This window comes from Brienomyrus brachyistius, chromosome 4, assembly GCF_023856365.1.
Source record: "Brienomyrus brachyistius isolate T26 chromosome 4, BBRACH_0.4, whole genome shotgun sequence".
NCBI lineage: Eukaryota > Metazoa > Chordata > Actinopteri > Osteoglossiformes > Mormyridae > Brienomyrus > Brienomyrus brachyistius.
In genome coordinates this window covers 24,690,912-24,706,428 of record NC_064536.1, presented here as the reverse complement: position 1 = coordinate 24,706,428, position 15,517 = coordinate 24,690,912, and the positions used below count along the sequence as shown (strand labels likewise).

The window sequence follows — 15,517 nt, the reverse complement described above, 5'->3', positions numbered from 1 at the left end:
GAAGCAGAGGGAGGAGCCAAAACAAACCACGGGTCTTAAGAAATTCTAATTAAATATACAAGCTTGTTTATCCTGATAAAATGAGGCCTACAGCCTCTATTAGCTCATATACTGTAAATGAACAAACCTTAAGGCTGTATCAGCAGGGTCATGCTGTGCTTGTATGAAATGTGTCTTCACATTCGTAGCTCTGTTAATGTTTTAGCCATTTTTTGTGCATGAATCTCAATGTTGCAGAGGAATCTGGGGGGGGGGGGACCTTTGTGGAGCAGAACGAGTCAGAAGAGCAGGAAAATTAATGGTTATGCTAACTGCAGTGAGGCCTCTCTCACACGGCCCTGCTCAGTCTGTCCAGTCATACCATGAGAGTCAGTTAAATATAAAGAGGTTGGTCTGCAGTGTTGGATTATCTGATGGGAACCAGTAGAGCCAGTGCTTTGTACGACCGATAGCCTTTGCTTCACATGCGCTTTGCTGCCACCTGCTGGTTTAACTGTAGTATAAGTGTTAATAATAATTTACTCATTAGTGAAAGTAAAATTATTTGTTCTGATTTAATAAATGATTGATATAGATATGGTTTACCGTGCATTTTGTATTTTCTGGGATTATTAAAATGATTAAAAAGAAGAATTTTTCAAGCTTAAAGTGAATGTTTTTGTGGTTTTCGGGTAACTTTTCCATGCCAGAGCCACCAATCAGTGACCCTGTCAGAGAGTGATGTAACACAGAGCTGTCAATACCTGTCCCTGTTTCCCTCTTTGTCCAGCTGGTGTCGCTGGTCATTCCACTTTCTGTTCCCCTAGTCTATTATGCTTCACAGGTCCTAGTGTGTTCCACTGCTACCTGGGCTGCTGTGTGGCTGAATGGGCTGAATGTTTAGCAGAAAACCAAGCATTTTCTCTGCCATGGATTTGAGGCTCTCCAGAGGCCAGCTTCACTTTGACATTTTGAGTTTTTGTTTTTTTCCCATTGTTACCTTGCATTCTGGTTGTCTCTGTATTGGTTCTTGTTTCTGTACCTGTGTCTGGTTATCCTTGTGTGCACCTACAGTTGTACAGTAGGATCACACACGCACATACAACAGGGCTGAGATTCCAGGGTGCCTGAGGCAAGGACCAGCCTGGTATGAGAGGTACTCAATGGCCAAGGCACAAAAGGGGGGTTAGTGATCTCACACATACACACACACACCCACACACAGATAACAAGGGAGGCCAGCATTCTAACTTTTATGCCCCAAAAATTTAGCGACCTACGGACAGCAGAGTAGACCTGAAGGACAGGGGTCCCTTGACTTAGCACACATCCTCCTCCCCGTCCATCCTGCCTTACATACCATGAACTCACCCAAGACCCCAAAGAAAGTTTCTTTTAGTTGCTTTTATATACCCTGTATATTTGTTTACTCATGACTACTAGAATTTAGTGATTAATTGTCATTGTTGACACACCACAGCACACAGTGCACAATGACAAAACGTGTCCTCTGCATTTAACCCATATGTGACCTCGTGATGTAGTAGGGGGCAGCTAATACGCTCAGTGCACGTCACAGTTTATACCAGCTGATTAACTTCCTGTTACACCGGCGCGACAGACATGGCTCTTCAAGACGGACCTCGTCTGGCAGTCAATGATGTGGACAGACTTGTCAGGACATCATGCCCCACTCCCTCCAGCAAATGGGAAAAGGGATTTAAGATGTATATCGGCAGCAACATCGACATAGCTCTTGTTGATAGCTCTTGTTCCTCTGTGGAAGGCCCTGACCCTACTTGGCTCTGCAAGAACAATGACAAATATTTAATATATATTAAAAGCCATAAATGTCTACTGCTTTTTTGTGTTCTATCGTATTGACAGGTATTTACAAGTATGTATGTTGAATAATTTATATGCATTTTTTACAATACAAAATTAATAATTAAATTTGCAATCAAAAAATCACACAAAACATGATAATCAAATAATACCTGTGGTTCATGTTCCAGGATTTCTGTGGCGAGATCCTTATAGGGTTCATCAAGAGAAGGCAGGGATTTAAACCTGGGATCCAGGGCTGTAGCCTTTTGGAGGTACTTCTGAAGATCAGGATCTGTGTACCTTTATTCCAGGTCCCGTCCAATGGCTACTTTGGCTTCTTTGATTGCTGTACTGTCTTCATCTCCTGGTGTCATGGATTTGACAATCATTTCCTTCAGAGGGAGGATCATTGATATGGTGGGTTTGTTTCACTGCTCATGAGAGTTGTCACAATTTTCAGTAGTTTGAGTACTTCAATGAGTTGTTCTGCCATGTCCTCGTTCACGTGATTCCTCAGGTTTTTGTCCATTGTTAATGCAGAATAGATGGCAGGTTGCTGTTCTGCATATCGTGCCAACATGTCGTGTGCTGTGTTCCTCCGAGTTGTAACATCGTGAATTAAATTGTGCTTAGGAAGATTTAACATCTCTGGTTTCACAGTCAGTGCCTGGTGGGCTGTGGTGCTTTTGTGGAAAAAGGTGACAACTTTCATAACTTTCCCAAGGAGGCGGGACACCCCATTGATTGACAGTGCTTTCTTGGCTGCGAGGTTTACAGTGTGAGCAAAGCAGCCCATATCTAGTCCCAGTCCGTCTGTTTCATTGACTGCATTCATAATATTCTGCGCTCTTCATCTGTATAGTGTATAGTGGACCGTCACAGTCAAGTAACTCTGTTGTTCAGGAGGTTCAACTATCCGTGGTCAGTGCAAGGCTCTGTGCTTGAGCCAAATAGTTTTTGATGGCTTTGCGCGCTTTGTCATAGAGGTCCAGAATTATAACTTCGTTGAAATGTGTACGGCAGGGCACAACGTAACGTGGTTCGAGCGTTTTAATTACATGGCAAAACCCCGCATCTTCGACAACAGAAAAGGGTTGCAAATCTTTAGCGATGAATGTTCCCACTGCACGGGTTATTTTCTTATGTTTATCGGATGTGGCAGGGTCTGTCTGTTGAAAAGCTTTTTCGATAGATACTTGTTTACCTGCAGTTACTTTTTCGTCTGTACTCCATTCCGGAACCGTTATATCAGCATGACTATGCTTGAGATGCTTAGCCATATTGCTCGTGTTTCCATTAACGTATGGGACACGTATTAGGCAATGTTTACAAACAGTGACATTTCTATGAACTGTTTTGACTCCCTGGTCATTGTATTCTGCTGTGAACCCGAAAAAAATCCATCCTGGAGATTTGTACGAAGCCGGTGCTTCTTCAGACTTGTGCCTCTCAGCTGTTCCGCTAGTGCTGGTCATGCTTGTGTGTTTTCCTTTCTTTCTGTGTCTGTGTACTGAGCTGCGAGCTCAGCTCCAGTTACGTCAGTGTGAGAGAGGGCGAGTGGGTGGAGCCACAACAGTGATTGTACATTAACTCACGGTGGAGGGCTTCCTCTCATTGGCGCTTACTGCATAACAGTAACCTGATAAGCATTAAGCGCCATTTTCAAAAGGAACTGCAAAACCAAAATACCGCGGTACACAAAGGGCGTACTGGACCGTTTAGCGCGTACGGTCCGGTATTTTACTGAGTACCGTTGCAGTATTTAAGTGCCTGCCCCCACCCTGTTCCCGAGTCGGCCATAGTATTTGTTCCTGCGTGCGGCTGCTCACTCCCTGCCTTTCTCTGTGTTCTGCATTGTTTTCTTCTGTGCTTCTCCCTGCTTTCATTCTTGTTTTCTACCCGCCTGTCTTTATACCCCTCATGCTTCCTTTTGTTTCTCTTTGTTTTGAGTTCAGATACAATAAAGTCCCTTGTTGTTTCTGTGAGCTGCAACATGGATCGTCCATCACTCCCCCATGCCCCACTTACCAATTCTCTATAGAGGGGATGTAACCTATAGTACGCTACTCTCCCTAAACCGCTGCTTAGAGACTTGGTGCACATCTCAAAACATTGCCTTCATTTATAATTAGATTGAAGATTCCAGAGGGTTATTCGTCACATACAGTCTCTGAGTCACCCTATTTGGCTGTGTAAAAATATAAGAAAAAATAAGTAAAAAGTAAAGTAGGAGTACAAAAGAAAAATTCAATATATAAATACATAAAAATTAGGATCTTTTCTGGGAACAGCCTGGTTTCACCCTAATTGGGGAGGATCATTTATGTTATCCCAGAATGGCGAGTATATTACCTGCCTGACTGAGAGCAGCACCCAGACCTCAGCTTTGCCATCTTAAATCAAAGGCTGTTTATTCTCCCACCTTTAGATCATGTTCGGTCTTCACCCAGGTGCTCCGTCACACGGCAACTATTTAGAAACAGTTGAGTGAGCATAGAAAGGATATTGTAAGTATTGTTAGACCAAGACTTAGATCTAAATGTTCCACTGGGGGCTTTTGTGTGGATAACTTAATATCAATCCCATTAATAAGACTGAATGAGTCACAACATAAACCCACCATAAAATGCGCACTATTGAACATTCGCTCTTTGGGAAGTAAATTACTTCTTGTTAATGACATGGTGCTGGACACTGGTGCAGACCTGTGCTTTTTAACTGAAACCTGACTGAGACACACAGACACTGTAACTCTTGTTGAAGCCTCACCTGATGGGTTTAGTTCTATACAGAAACCACGTGGCTCTGGGCGCGGAGGCGGCCTGGCAGCTATTTTAACTCACTGATGAAAATTGAACCCAAGATTATCAAAGATAATCCACATGGTGTCCGACCCGCCCATCTATATTCTTATAGTACACAGACCACCGGGATCATACACTTTGTTTCTGAGAGAATTCGGGGAACTTCCCTCTGACTTAGTTATTAACTCCCGATTCCGGCCCACAGGGGGCCACTCATCCTGACTTTGCCCCTGTAGCTCCGCCCAAGTTTGCCTTGGGTCCTGCATATTGGCCTGAGGTCACCCCCATCCTAGTGGGGATGGACCTGGAGGATACCGCTCCAGAGGACTTGGAGTGGGAACCCTTGGACCTGGTCCTGAGTCCCACGTTTCAGGCTCCAGCCTCCACCTGAGGCTTGGGCTGATTAGGCCCCAAGCACCTGTTCCATCTGTGGTGCAGACAGGGGAGCAGTACAGGGCCAGGCTGGTTCTCTGTCTTTCAAAGGGGGAGACAGGGACGTATCACTCATGCCAGCCGTCCAGGACCAGTTCCCAACTCTCCTGCCTGTTACCGTCCTGCAGTCCCCCTGTCACCCTCCAGTCCCCCTGTCACCCTCCAGTCCCCCTGTCACCCTCCAGCTCCCATTCTATAGTCTCCTCATCGCCCTCCAGTTCCCATCCTGTGGTTTCCATCCACACACTTGACTTGCCTCCATCTCCTAAATTGCAGCTGCTCATTCTTCATCTAGGCCTGTGGTGATCCATTCACCCCATCCTTGTGTATCTCGTCCCCACTCTGGCAACCTTCCAGTGTCCCTTTGACCCCAGTCTATTACTACCCAGTCCCTTCCTCCTCGGTTCCTGAGCCCGTTGTCCCATCAGGCTCATTTTCTTTCCTTTCCCTTTCAGTTCCCCTTCTCTTTCCTGGTCCTGGCCTCTTGTTCCTGTTCCTGTCCCTCAGTCCTCACATCCTGTTTCCAACTGGTCTCTCTCTGGTTCTGTCCCTCAGTTCCCGTGTCCTGTTCCCAGTTTATAGGTCCCTGGTCCCCAAGGTCTGTTCCCAGCTGTGTTCCCTCATCTGGTGGCCCCATCCCAGTTCCTGTTTACCCTGTCTGTCCTACCGCCCTCATTAATTCACCTCCTGGTTCTGTCTGTCCCATTCCCTGTGTTCCATGGTATATCTAATGCCATGGAATTTTTTTGTACCCTTCTACTGACTGACTGATACCTTTCAGCAATGAGATCCCTTTGATGCTTTGCAAGCTCTATGTGAACCATGGCTTTTGCTGCAGGATGCAACTGAATAAATGTCTGGAAAATCCTGCTAGAATAGCTGAAGTTTATCTGGGGTTAATCAGCGTCACTTTAATTGCCTGCAGACGTGAACCCAAAAAGACTGTATGCTGTAATGAAATCAAAAGGTGCTTCAACAAAGTATAAGTTTAAGGAAGTGCAGACTTGTGCAACTTGCATATTTTTTATAGTTTCCCCCCTAACAGATTTGTTTGCAGATTACAGGTCACATTAAAGGTGGGAAAAGTTTTGAAATGATTCATTTTGGCCTCATTTTTTTACATTACAAAAGCTTGGCATTTTAACAGGGTTGTGTAACTTTTTATATCCACTGTAAACATGGTAAATGAAAATTTCAGCCCTTTGGCGGTGAAACGATGTAAATTACTTCCACAATCAATCTATGGAAATGAAAATTACTGCATGTCACCAGAACATAAAGTAAAATCGTGATGGGAGACTAGTACTTGCACTAAATCACAATTTCATAATGAATATGAAGAAACAGGATAAGCAACTGGAGGATGGGTGAATGAATGAATGAATGAATGAATGAATGACCTCTGCTGTATAATCAAATACTCACAGTAATCTGTAGTCACAAATAAGCAGAACAGGTAGATGTTTAGTGAACAATTTTTTTTCCATTACATACAGTATAGAATAATGTGTGACCTATTGTGGTTTAAACACTTCCTGTTTGTAGTGCAGAGGTTAAATGCAGCCTGACAGAATGATTTTACACTTGACTGCAGTCTTGTTTGTGTCCACCATGTGGCAGCAGTATACAGGAATGGTCTTATTCTGTCTCGTGTATACATTCATATACCCTGATAGCATGGAATTCTGCCTCCAACTCTGTGCCTCAGAGGCAGGAGTGAATTACATACTAACAACAGTATATTAAATTATGTATAGTATATTACAGTATATTATAGCAGTATGTACAGTATATTAAAGTATGACAGAATTATATTATGCACTTTCCTTTAGGAACAAAATTGCATAGTTAAAGTAACAGGAAATCCAGCAGGACTGGGATCCTAAGAGAACTTGCCAAAAGCTGAAACAAGACTGTAAGAATGACACTGATCCACCACCAGCACTGACCCCCCCAGCTTCACACAACAGGAAGTCAGCCCAGACCAAACAGCACCCCCCAGCCAATAAGCTACCTGGAAGCTGCAGGGTGGTTCAGCTAGACAGCACTGGGTGATCTGGGTGTTGGGAGCAGCATGGTCACAATAGAGGGGGAAGCAACAGGAAGTAGAAGTGTAAAGTGCAGGATGAGGACAGCTAACTTAATTATCAGTCACTGTATCTCAGTGCTGCTATACTTTGTCTCTCTTGCAAAGGAAGTCTATTGTCTTGTAGACAGTTTCCTGCTGATGTAGAGCCCCAGCCACACATGCCACAGCCAGCCATTACTGTAAGTGATGATGTTGGTCAGGTGGGCTGTGCAAAGGCAGCATGACAATAAAGTTTGTGGTCAGTTGGTGAGAAGGAGCGACACCCCATGTAAACCGAACAGAAGAGTGCAGAACCTGTATAAACCAAGCGGAGGGGAGAAAGTGGGTTTTCATTGGACTCCAGGAGTCCTGGGTCACAGACAGAGACAGAGAAACAGCGAAGATGTGGAGAATCATAATCTGTGTTATGAAACGACAGGCTGTGAACTTGAGTGTCTGTGTCTGCGTGTGTCTGTCGGAAGCTGAGAGAAACACAAACAGCTCTCAGTCTGATAGGACGGCTGCTATGGCCCAGGTGAAGTGAATCAATGTGCTCATCACCTGACTTTCCCCCCCCCAGGACGGCCCCACCCCTGTCTTACAGTGACACCATCCTATTAGGCCTCTTGTTTCCTACTGATCCACAGAGATTAAAAGGACCTACTGCAGTGACACTATAGAAAACTGTATAACACATAATAAAGGCTGAACCAAAGGCCTGAGGACAGACCCTCTGTATGCAGCACACAGTGTTTATACAGAGTCTCACCCTCACATGCTGTATGACGACATTTCTGCTTTTCAGAATAAGTGTAAAAATATTTTCTGCATCATGCTAATGATTTAGCTGCTTTCTGCTCATGCGTGAGTGAAAAACAAGGAAATCAAACAGTTCAGAGATAAATCTGACATATTTGCTTCACTTGCATGTATTTTTATTCTCTGAGCTACAATGATTCTCGAGAGGACCTGAGAGGCTCAGAGGGCCAGTGAGGCCGCAGGGTGCTGAGAGAACTGCAGGGCAGGAGCAGGAGGACGGCGTGGCTCCTCTCCTCTCAGCCGCAGCAGGAGTGTCGTCAGGCGGGATAACGTCGATTAGACAAGAGTCTGGGTGACTGATCCAGACAGTGTGTCCCACATCTCCCTCTGTTGGAGACGGAGACTCAGCCAGCCCCTCTACTGCAGCCCAGGAGATACTGCTGACTGCACCGGGACTTAGGATAGAGGATAGAGTGTCAAACCAGCCCACCTTGGAGACGTGGGGCTCTGGAGGGTCAATGTGGGGGTGTCTTCTCCGTAGTGAAGGTGAGCCCAGTATGACCCCCACATGGGTGGGGTGATCCACCCGCCGGGCGACTCCTCAGGGTCCTCGAGGTCGCTCTCGCTCAGTGGGTCAATGAGGGGATTGTCTACCAACCATCATTGTGCGTGAAGCTCAAATACTAGGAGGAGGTCAGTGGAAAGTGTGCAGGTGGAGAGGTGAAGCGAAGGAGGTTCCCAGGGATACCTGTTATCTTGCTCATTTGATGTCCTCTGCCGGCCCCCTGGAGGATGGGCTCCACCTCTGCGTCTGGTTCCTCAAAAGTTTCTGTCTTCTAGGGAGATTTTCCTTGCCACTGTTACCTCTGGCTTCCTCACTGTGGGGTTTGGGCAGCGATAATATAAAGTGCCCAGAGACACTGTAATGGGAAATGTACTGCACAATTGAATTGAATTGAATTGAATTGTTCAATCATTCCGTCACAACATGCGGGACTCCATGACAGGTGTTTGGCAAAACAAAAAGGGGGTTTTTATTAAACTAAACACACAGGGATTGCAAATTAACACGACTGCAGGGATCAGAATGAGAAGGTTAGGACAAAGAAGGACATGGACTGACAGGACAAGTGATGTTTATCACCAGACAAGCAATGGTGAGACAAACAGGTCCTTGTATACATAGACTAATGAGGGGCAACAAGCACCAGGTGTAGCCCATCATGGTCACGTGAGGGAGGAGACAGGAGGGTCAGGCAGACATGGCAGGCAGGATGTGACATCACTGTTTTATACCTCGCAGTTTATTTCAGTTTACTTGTGAAGCTGCAGAAAATTGCTGTGAGTCACATGACTAACACAGGAAAGTAGGCAAGCTGAAGATTTACGTTTTTTTTTCTTTGGCTGCAATTGCAGCTAAGAGCAACTGGACTGCAACAGTGAAATGATGGATCTTGAGGCCTTACTGTCAGGAGCCCATGTCTTCTGTTGGTCTTGCTGTGCTTCCTCAAAGCCCCTCTGTGTCTTTAGCTCATCATGATATTAGATATCTGACTGATACACCTGCTATCTCAGCACTCCTGAGTGTTGGCTTTGAATGTGACCATGACTGTGTCTCTCTGCAGTTTGCAGGCTTCCTCTGATCCTTCCTCTGATCACTGATATCACTGACCCAGTGGCCTAATGGATAAGGCATCAGCCTCCGGAGCTGGGGATCGTGGGTTCGAGTCCCATCTGGGTTATTGGGGGCAGCGTGTGGCTCTGTGGGCTAAGCCTGTGTGCCTATAATCAGAAGGTTGCAGGTTCAAACCCAGCCTCAGCCTGTGGGTCCTTGAGCGAGGCCCTTAACCCCCAGCTCCCTGGGCGCCGCTATGGGTGGCAGCCCTTAGTAGACAACTTACCCTATGAAAAAAGAACAAGTTGTGGGAGGTGTAAAGACAATTTCCCTATGGGGATCAATAAAGTATCAATGATTATTATTATTATTATTATCACATGGCATTTCTCCACCTTCCAGTGCCCTGCGATGGACTGACGTGCTGTTGAAGGTTTACCTCACTTTACACTGTGTGCTTCCAGCATTAGGATCCAGATAATTATACTAATAATAAATAACTATGATAAACAGAGAAATTCATGGTCTTCTTTATTCATGCAGATTTTTTATTTTGTGAACTGAGTCTGTGCATTGATAGTTGATTTAATTCTCTACACACTAATAATAATGGTCTGACTTTCTGAAGGGCTAAACATTCAGCCTTCTGGTTTTCTCACTTCCTCTTTAAAATGTACACTCCCCGCTCACTCTGCCTGCTGTGTGTAACAATAGAAAGGACAGAGCCAGTGAAGGTACAGAGGATGAGGAAGTGAGAGTCAGTCTCCACAGATCTGGGCTCAGTGACACACACACGTATGGATCCTCTGATGCTCCTGTTTCTTCTCATCGCTGGGCTCACAGGTGAGTGTCACTCATTACAGTGAACTGAGTAGAGATCTCTCTCCTGCTCCTCACACACTGTCAGCCACAGTATGGAGATCAGGATGGAGATCTGGTCAGGAGAAATAGCAAAATATCAATTTTGAAGAGATTCACCTGCCTTGTGTAACGTTGTCTTGGAAATTTTGAATATTTTTTGGATTCCTATGGTTGTATTCATGGGCGTCGTTAGGCCAGATCAGTCAGGGCTGTAGCTCTGAGTATTTTACCCCCAATGTCAATCTTCCTTTAAAAGAGAAAATAGTCAAACCCCTGGTAACTTGACTCAGTCCCTGATCTTTTCAGTAGCTGGAAACTCCCCTGGGTGTTTGTATCAAAACATTTGTAATTGCTATGCTAATATTTGCATGTAACAGGTTATTGATAATATAAATTTAATATCTAAGTATTCACTGTAATACTGCCATGTGTTTCTTTAGTAACCAAACAGTACAAAGACTGTTAGTGCAGATAAAATGCCCTTGTCCTTTGCATGCTTTGATATTCTGTGTTGTGTACGATTATCTTACTGGGGTCATTTCAGCATGTGAGCAGACAGCCGGGATGCCGTCAGTCATTTCTGTGTGTACAGTCAGAGGGGTCTAAACACCCAGCTTCACGTGCTACTGCAGCAGGTCTCTGCTTATCAGGGCTCAAGATCAGCCTCAATTAAGCCCACTTCATTCTTCCCTTTTCCATGTGGCTTTCAGGCTGCAGGCTGTCATAAATTATCTGCACAGTAAAAATATAAAAATATATGTAGCCAGTGCAATTAACATCACACAGACAAACACAAATAATTTGGGGTTCTTTATTTGCTAGATGCCTAAAAGAAAATAGAAGGGAAACTGAGTGGAGTTTTCCCGTTCTTTCCTTTATAAGTTTTACCGTGCGGTACAATGGCTACAACACACGGGTGCAAATCAGCTTTCCCCAGCAGCAAATACTCTAAAAAAAATAAATCTAACTTTTCTTTTTTTTACCGTGTGTAAAATACGGCAGTGGACTGGAACTGCACAAGGAAATACAAAAATACGTACAACCGTTGGTTGTAAATACTAAGACATACAGTCATTTAACACAGTAATGAACAATAGCGCTCTTTTTAACTTACATTTCAGTATCGCACGTCTCTCCACGTACGGTCCGCTCCCTTCAGAACGGCTTACACGAAATCCCCAGGCTATTCATACCCCGTCAACGGATACCTCCTCTTACAACAATTCTTCTTCCTTTGCTGTATTTTGGTTGGTCTATGAAAGTCAGTGCTGCCACCTACTTTAAAGATCTAGTCCGTTATCTTGCACAAGCGCAGTCGACGTGCACCAATGTGCATGATCTCCACCAAACAAAAAATCTGGGCTAAACATGCATCATCAACAGATATCTGGCGTAATCCCTTCATGACGAAATTTATGTCACCTCACCCTGTGTGATACTGAAAGTATAAATTGGTCTTCAGGGGTGGAGATTAGACCTGCTTGTCTTTCATTCTGCAGCAGGTTTGCAGAGCTAGTTAACCTCTAGCTGTTAGACACTGGGGGCAGCGTGGGGGCCTCACACCTCCAGGATTGTGGTTTTGGTATCTGGCCCAGCTCTCTGTGTAGAGGTTGCATGTTCTTCCTGGATATATACTGGTTTCCTATGAGGTCTCTGGTTTCATATCTAAAGTCACATGGTCTAGGTGGATTGGTGCCTCTAAAAGTGCCCATAGTGACTGTGTGTGAGTGTTTGCCCTGTGACAGACTGGCATCCTGTCCTGGATTTTCCTCTGCCTTGTGCCCTGTGCTGCCTTATATCAGCTCAATGCTCCCTGTACTTTACTGACTCTGTACTGGATAAGTATGTAGAAAATTAATGAATGAATGAATGATCTAAAATATGTGTAGACCTTTATTAATTATTTGCACACATTTATTAATCGCCAATATCACATTGCATGAGTACGAGTTGGAATCTAATTCTTGCCTTCCCCCATCTTGCTCTCCATAGCTCAGGGCTGATGGTACAGGGGCAGCCGATGTGTGGCCCCCTGGAGCTGGGGGTTATGGGCCTTGGTCAAGGACCCACAGACATGTGACTATTCTGCCGAGACCGGGGTTCGAACTGGCGACCTTCCGATCACGTTTGCAGTTTGTGTATCTTGCTGCTGTATGAAAAATTTCCCCCCAGGATCAATTAAGTTCATCTGATCATATATTATTATATGATTCCCCAGATGATGTAGACTTACAGCAAAAGGGTCACGGGATTTGAAACTATCACGTGGTATCAGGTACAATATGCAGGTCTGTGTAATATGGACTGTGTCAGATTTAGATAGAAGTGGCTTTTATAATATAACTTTTGTTAATCCACAGATTTGATTTTTACATATTTTCTGCATAATCTACTTAAAATTGAGGGGTCTAGCGTTACCCCTGACAACTTCCATCCATTTCATGGATATACACTGACCACTGCTGCAGCAAAGTGCATCACGGGACCCAAACCACAGCGACCACAAGCTGCTCTCAGCCCTGGGGCCTCATAGGATATTTCACAGCGTCACAAATTTTGACTTTAGATGTTTGCATCTGTGGAGTTACAAAGGTATTTCTCTGCAGTTCTGCATGTCTATCAGTTGTCTGTTAATATTTATTTGGGTGCTGTTTGTCATTCTTTGTATACTATGTCTGAACAAGTGAGCTTTCCAATGCAGTTGTAGAATATGGCAAATAAAACATCTTTTTTTTAAATATCTATACAAATTGTATTGTTCCAGTATCAGCAAAATAATGAATATATTATCCATTCTATTGCTCTTGGCATCAATGCATGTTATCGCTATCAATGCATAAAAAGCCTGCTTGAATTCGAAACTGACATTATATACATTTTTTTGGTTTGTCACCTGATTTTCATGCATAACTTACAGTTTACCAGAGAAATGTCTTGGATTTATCTAAGATGATATTTGATATTTCATGACTAATGAAAATATTGTCAGTCTAATGGACAAATAGCTTTTACTACCTTGAGTACTTTCAAGAAAAGCACAGGCTGAAATTACAGTTCACAGCCACACGAGGGAAGCAAAGCTATGGACACTGTGTGTCAACGTAGTAAATGAGAATGTGAGCCCTTTGGTCACAGCCCTTTGCAGTCAGTCTATGGAAATGAAAGGTACTGTAGATTATTGTATGCGGGCGCTGGGGAACGTAAAATAAAATAGTGACTAGAGACAAGTACCCGCTCTCGATCACAGTTGCATGTTTAAGATAAACATACAGACAACAGAGACTTTTCAATACATTACGAATAACATTCGTAATAGATTTATATGTTTAATTTCTAATTGCTCCTTGATGACTGGTGCCCTGACCAGGATAAACAGCTGGATGATGAATGAATGAATGAATGAATGAATGAATGAACCCTGCTGTAAAATCAAATACTCTCAGTATTCCGTAATCACAAATAGGCCAAACAGATAGACGTTTATTAAATGTTTTTTTTTTTTATTACATACAGAAAAACGGATGATCTATTATGGTTTAGTCACTTCCTGTTTTTAGTGCAGAAGTTAAATGCAGACTAACAGAATGATTTTACACTTGACTGCAGTCTTGTTTGTGTCCACTATATGGCAGCAGTATACAGGAATGGTCTTATTCTGTCTCGTGGCTGATGTGTGTATACATTCATATACCCTGATAGCAAGGAATTTTTCCTCCAGCTTTGTGTCTCGGATCTAGGCAGGAGCGAATTACATACTAACAACAGTATATTAAATTATACAAAATGTTTTCACCAGGAAATTAATCTGAAAATTATTCAGATTTGCAGATCTATGCAAAAGTGGAGATTTCAAGTCCAGAGAGTACAAATCCAGACCAAGATTTTGTTTCAACCAACCAGTTGAGTATAAATAGTCATAGTCACAGAGTACTCAACTGGTTGCTTGAAACAAAATCTTGGTCTGGATTTGTACTCTCTGGACCTGAAATCTCCACCTTTTGATGTAGGTATACATAGTTAAAGTAACAGGTAATCCAACAGAATTGGGATCTTAAGAGAAATTTGCTAAAAGCTGCATCAAGACTGTAAGAATGACACTGACCCACCACCAGCACTGACCCCCCACGTTGACAGGAAGTCAGCCCAGGCGAGGTCTTGCCCCCCAGCCATCTGCGAATTTGATAATGGTGCTGTAAGAGTGCATGAGGATGCAGTCGCTGGCGTAGATGGTGAACAAAAGAGGGCTCAGCACACATGCTTGTGGTGAGCCAGTGCTGAGTGACAGGGTGGATGATCTCCCGTCATCAACTTTGACATATTGTTGCCGGTCAGTCAGAAAGTTTTTGTTCCATGCACATGTAGCGGGGGGGGGGGGGGGGGGGGGGGGGGGGGTGTCCATGTTAACCAGCTTGGCTATAAGGATGTCCGGGATGATGGCATTAAGAGCTGAATTAAAATCGATGAAGAGCTTCCTTACTGAAGTCCTAGGATTCTCTAGATGTTGCAGAGCAGAGTGGAGGCCAATGGGTCAAAGCCAGGTGGGAGGCAGTCCTTTATGTGCTTTAGGACCAGCTTCTCAAAACACTTTGCAACCACAGCTGTCAGTGCAATGGGTCTGTAGTCATTGAGGCTACTGACAGTGGAGGACTTGGGGACTGTAACTATTATTGCAGATTTCAGGCAGTGAGGGACACTGGCTTGTGACAGGGATACGTTAAAAAGTGTGGTGAACACAGGAGACAACTGCTCAGCGCAGACTTTGAGCACTCTCCCAGGTATTCCGTCAGGGCCAACAGCTTTCCTCTGATTTACTGCTCTGAATATATTACGGACCTGATATTCTTGAAGGGTGAGTGTGTCTGGGCTGAGCTCAGAGGACGCTATGGGCAGGGCAGTTTGCATGGAAGGAGTATCTACTGTACAGTTCTCCCAAAGCGAGCAAAGAAGTGGTTTAATTCCTCTGCTAATGAAATGTCCATGTTTCCCATAATGTCCCGCTGCCTTTGTAATTAGTAATTTGTTTCAATCCCTCCCATACCTTTCTGGGATTATTGTCTGAGAGGTCATTCGATAGCTTACTTGAGGCCCATTTTGCTTCTCTGATGCCTTTTTTAAGGTCTGCTCTTGCTCTCCTGTACATATCCTGGTCCCCAGATTTATAAGCAGAATTAC

The 15,517-nt window shown here is 44.1% G+C and overlaps 1 protein-coding gene, 1 long non-coding RNA gene and 1 other non-coding gene across 3 annotated transcripts in view; 2 read left to right on the top strand and 1 right to left on the bottom strand.

Moving 5' to 3' along the window:
• The window catches only part of LOC125739860 (uncharacterized), a 409,273-nt gene that overhangs the window by 363,509 nt on the left and 30,247 nt on the right, over positions 1–15,517 (top strand). The window lies entirely within an intron of this gene.
• Positions 9,539–9,611, top strand: trnar-ccg (transfer RNA arginine (anticodon CCG)). Its single transcript has one exon. It is a non-coding gene; the product is annotated as a tRNA-Arg (tRNA).
• LOC125740071 (uncharacterized) lies at positions 10,215–11,555 on the bottom strand. The gene is made up of 3 exons (XR_007397435.1): positions 11,460–11,555; positions 10,876–11,077; positions 10,215–10,418 (listed from the first exon to the last, which is right to left on the bottom strand). It is a non-coding gene; the product is annotated as an uncharacterized LOC125740071 (long non-coding RNA).